Source organism: Coregonus clupeaformis, unplaced genomic scaffold, assembly GCF_020615455.1.
Source record: "Coregonus clupeaformis isolate EN_2021a unplaced genomic scaffold, ASM2061545v1 scaf0634, whole genome shotgun sequence".
In the NCBI taxonomy this organism is placed as follows: Eukaryota; Metazoa; Chordata; class Actinopteri; order Salmoniformes; family Salmonidae; genus Coregonus; species Coregonus clupeaformis.
The window spans coordinates 244,167-249,723 of NW_025534089.1; positions in this window are offsets into that span (position 1 = coordinate 244,167).

A 5,557-nucleotide genomic window follows, 5' to 3' on the forward strand; every position below is an offset into this window, starting at 1 on the left:
TGGAGGCTTAATTAAGGTTGTTTGTTAGGACACAGTGATTCATTGGGGAAAACACAAACACAGCGATACGTCTCTATTGACAGCCTCTGTCCGGTTGCCACAGTTAACAATTTCTTTAGTAAATGAGTTGGATCCTCGGCGTGCCAGGCATTGTATGAAGCAACCTGCTCTCGCTGTGTGTGTCCGACCGGGGTCCATGTGATGCGTGCGCGTCACACCATGGCGCATAAAGGGCGCGTAGTATATGCACACACACACACACACACACACACACACACACACACACACACACACACACACACACACACACACACACACACACACACACACACACATATACAGCACACACAGTATTGTCTTCACAGTGGGGTTCTAACTCTCTAGCTAGTTCATAAAAGGTCAGCTAAAGGAGTATGTGTTGTTAGCGCGAGCTTAACTCCTCTCTTTTGAAGCGGGGAGCTCGCCAGAGTCTTAATGTGCAGTATATAGTTCAGGGAATGGTGGTGAGGGACTCAGCCGTAATTACATTTAGTCAAAATAGACTATAACTCATGTTAAGACTGTTAGGTATCGTATGGTTATTCGGTTAGTGTAGTTAGTTGAACATTAATGTGATGTCCCTAGTTGATATCAAATATATATTATAAGTTGTTGTGAAATATCATAACCAAAGCCTACTTAGAAACTCTAGCCTACAGCCAGTCAGATTCTTTTGAAAACACTTTGTTTCCTTTATATGTACTTATTCAATTTGGTAAATGAGCAATTTACCCGTAATGTACTACAATGTAATAATCCGTCATCCCACCCATTTGTCTCATTGAACTGCATTGGGATTCAGAGAGAAAGAAAGAAAATGGACGCCTTAAGCTTAACACCCCATCAAAGCAAACCTACAGCAATGATACTAGTGACAAAACAACAGAGGGGGGTTGCAATGGATCATCCATACGTTTGAGTCGGATTTGGGATTACATCAATTTTTTGAAAAAAAAAGATATTGGAAACTGGATTCAATTCAACTTTATTTCTCCCCTCAGGGCAATTTCTAATGTTTTTCAGAGGAGTCCATTGTCCTGAGTCGGGCGCTGGCTGGCCATGGGTTGTAGGTCCCCCTTAGCAATACCAAGAAGGGACACTGAGAAAGGATACCGTGTTTTCACAGGTGCCCGACTACATAATAACCTCATGTGGAGAAAGACACCGAGCGAGAAGCAGAGGCGAGGGAGAGAGAGAGAGAGAGAGAGAGAAAAAAAGAGAGAAAGAGAAAGAGAAAAAAGAATGGTGACAAGTGAGTAGTGAGTGAGTGAGGAGTGGGTGGGTGGTGAGTGGGTGAGTGAGTGAGTGGTGGGTGAGTGAGTGGGTGAAATAAAAAAGAAAGAGATGGGGGAGAGAAAGAGTTATCAAAAAATGTCAAATTCTCAATATCTAGCCTTCAGATCCCTCAAAGTAAAGTTGAAGTGCTTTGATTCCCATAATAGAGGAGGTCGGTGGAAATCAAAGACAGACTATCTAAAGATCCTCTTTGCCGCGTCCCTTAAAGCCCTCACTGTGAGACCTCAACTGACTGTTAGCTCCTTTTTTGCCAAGGTCATTTCAGGGGCAAAGCACAGGATCTCTCCAGAATAGGATTGCTGATCTAGGATCTGTTTCTTCTTTTACATAATAAATAATACGATTATATGGAAGAGGGGGCCTGGTCCTAGATCAGCACTCCTACTCCGAAGTACTTTGTGAATAACAACAAATACCATCTCCAGCCTTTGACACAGTAGTGCACCGGAACATGTTTTTGTATTGATATAAATATAAGGCAGGTTGGTATAACACCTAAGCCTTGAATAACCTACTCCCTATATAAAGTTCTAGCCAGTATTTATGTGAATAGCCCTAGGGGATTTAGCCTATAGATGTAGGATCTTAATTTGATCACCCTGTTGCAGGATAACTTTCCTGCAGTGCAGGACATTTAAAGCGTGTAGTGTATTTGAGGTTTAAAAATGCTTTTGAGGTTTGTAATCTCCACTTAAAAATTTCAACCCTGATTTTCCCCTTAAAAATCGTGAACCCATATAATATCTATTAATTATAATCCATATAAAAATTCACTTTCCTGTTGCTGCAGGATTATTTTCCTGCTGTAGTTCAAACTGGCTCAAATGAAATTCTACATCTCTGTACACTGCTAACTAAAGCATAGTGAGCCAGCTGAAACGTGTTTATTATTATAACCTGTTTGCTACTGCTGCCTGGCAGTATGAGACACATGATCAATATTTAGTAGGAACACCCGGTATAGAGGCTACATCCCCTGATCTCCCCGATCAGCACATTCAACATGTCCGATTTCATCACTACATAATGGGATGTTTGAACGAAATTGTTGTCAAAGTAGATTACAAATTGATATTCCCCCAGTTGCCTTCTAGCCACACGTTTCCTTCCCCCCCTTGCCCGGGTTGGACCAGATGCCAAAGCAGCATGGGATGCGGGAAAACATTGAAAATATAAATAGCCCAAGGCTTCCATTTTATAAACATTGCGTAAGTACAAAATACATTGAGGGAAAAAAGTATTTGATCCCCTGCTGATTTTGTATGTTTGCCCACTGACAAAGAAATCGATCAGTCTATAATTTTATTGGTAGGTTTATTTGAACAGTGAGAGACAGAATAACAACAAAAAAAATCCAGAAAAGCGCATGCTCAAAAAATGTTATAAATTGATTTGCATTTTAATGAGGAAATAAGTTTGAACCCCTCTCAATCAGAAAGATCTCTGGCTCCCAGGTGTCTTTTATACAGGTAACGAGCTGAGATTGGCGCACACTCTTAAAGGAGTGCTCTAATCTCAGTTTGTTCTGTCTAAAAAAACCTGTCTGAAAAGCAATCAATCAATCAGATTCCAAACTCTCCACCATGGCCAAGATCAAAGAGCTCTCCAAGGATGTCAGGGACAAGATTTGTAGACCTACACAAGGCTGGAATGGGCTACAAGACCATTCGCCAAGCAGCTTGGTGAGAAGGTGACAACAGTTGCTGCGATTATTCGCAAATGGAAGAAACACAAAAGAACTGTCAATCTCCCTCGGCCTAGGGGCTCCATGCAAATCTCACCTCGTGGCGTTGCAATGATCAGGGAGCAGTAATCAGCCCAGAACTACTACGGGATGATCTTGTCCAATGATCTCAAGGCAGCTGGGACCATAGTCACCAAGAAAACAATTGGTAACACACTCGCGTGAAGGACTGAAATCCTGCAGCGCCCGAAAGGTCCCCCTGCTCAAGAAATCACATACAGTATACAGGGCTGTCCGAAGTTTGCCAATGAACATCTGAATGATCAAAGTGTTCTGGTCAGATGAGACCAAAATCGGGCTCTTTGGCATCAACTCAGCTGCGCCGTGTTTGGAGGAGGAGGAATGCTGCCTATTACCCCAAACACCATCCCCACCGTCAAACATGGAGGTGGAAACATTATGCTTTGGGGGTGTTTTTCTGCTAAGGGAAAGGACAACTTCACCGCATCAAGGATGATGGACGGGGTCATGTGCCGTCAAATCTTGGGTGAGAACCTCCTTCCCTCAGCAAGTGGCTTGAAAATGGGTCGTGGAGGGTATTCCAGCATGACAATGACCCATTAAACACGCGACCAAGGCAACAAAGGAGTGGCTCAAGAAGAAGCCCATTAGGTCCTGGAGTGGCCTGGCCAGTCTCCAGACCTTAATCCCACTTAGAAAATCTGTGGAGAGGAGCTGAAGGTTTGAGTTGCCAAGCGTCAGCCTCGAAACCTCCAATGACTTGGAGAAGATCTGCAAGAGTGGGACAAAATCCCTCCTGAAATGTGTGCAAACCTGGTGCCCCAGCTACAAGAAACGTCTGACCTCTGCTGATTGCCAACAAGGGTTTTGCCACCCAAGTACTAAGTCATGTTTTGCAGAGGGTCAAATACTTATTTCCCTCATTAAAATGACAAATACATTTATAACAGTTTTCGGATTTTGTTGTTTTCTCCCCTGTTCAAATAACCTCCATTAAAGTATAGACTGATCATGTCTTTGTCAGTGGGCAAACGTACAAAATCAGCAGGGGATCAAATACTTTTTTCCCTCACAGTATACCTCAAAACATGTGTGCACCAGTTTTCCCGCAAAGTTGGCATTTTATAAAAAACATACTTTTTTTTGTTTATTATTTTGCTTGGCGTGAGAATGTCCTTACCTCCACGCAAACTTCAGACCATGCGTAGGGGGTGGGCGATGATTTTCTGCCCGCTTCCCTTGCCCTGGCGTGCGTGCAGGACCTCGATGGAGGGCAGGTGGCAGCCGGTGACGCTCTCTGAGGGGCCGAACTATGTCGTTGCAGTTTGTCCTTGCAGCGAGCAGGCGCAGACCCAAACCAGACGGGGATGGAGGAGGTGTGGATGGACTTAGCGATTGATCGTAAAACCGGATCGGGATTGACTAGGAGATTTTTGCGTTTTCTTTTCAGCTGTTGCAATTAGTACATCGGCTGGTGGGCCTTCTTGGTGACCACTGTGAGTGTTGTCCTCCCACTTGAGGTTGTGGGAGATGATGGTCCCCAGGAATTTGAATGATTCAGCCGTACTTCCTTTAGCTGAGCCATCAATCTCGAGGGGAGAGATTTTGGGGGCGTTTTCTGGAGTCAACCAGCATTTCCATGGTTTTGTCTGTATTGGGTTCCACATTGTTGCGACTGCACCGGGGGCCACTTGGTCGGTCGGCCTCTCCATGGTGAGCCCGGACTCGTCGTGCGTTGGTGGTGAGACCAACCAAGTTGTACCATCTGCAAACTTGGGTGGTTTGACAGATGCATTGTTGGAGGTGCATGGCATTGGTGCAGAATGAGTAGAGTAGAGGTGAGACCACGCATCACTTGCGGCGACTCCGGTGCTGAGGGATAAAGAGTCCAAAAGGTGTTTTCCCAGCTTCACTGTGTTGCGTCCTGTTGGACAGGAAGTAAGTGATCCGCAGACAGATGGAAAGGTAAGGGGCTGGGACACGTTCAGCTGGGAGAGTTTGTCTTGCTTAGCAGTTCTGGGATGATGGTATTGAATGCAGAGCTAAAGTCCACCAAACAATATCCTTGCATATGTCTTTGGGTTATCGAGGTGTTTGAGGATGTAGCCCATGTTGACAAGCGTTGTCCCACAGGCAAACTGGAGTTGGTTTAGGGAAAGCTCAGTTTTGAGATGGGACAGTACCAGGCGCTCAAAGGTTTTCATGATGGCACGAGGTGAGCTCTACAGGTCTGCTGGCAGTCCAGCATATTTGGGTCGGGAAAAAGTAAATACAAAACATTGTTGAATTCAAACATTCTGCTGACCGGTGCACACCAATGGGGAGTTCGGGTGATGATTGTTTTTTCTTTCAGAAACTGTCACAGTCCTTTGGAAAATACAGCATAAGATTACTACAAAAGATTAAAAGATTCTGCCAACTACCACCAAAAACATTTGATCAAATTTTCCATTTGCTCTTTATTTTAGAAACTGCCGTAGCCCCTGATTTCAAAGTTCCAAATTATACAGCATATAA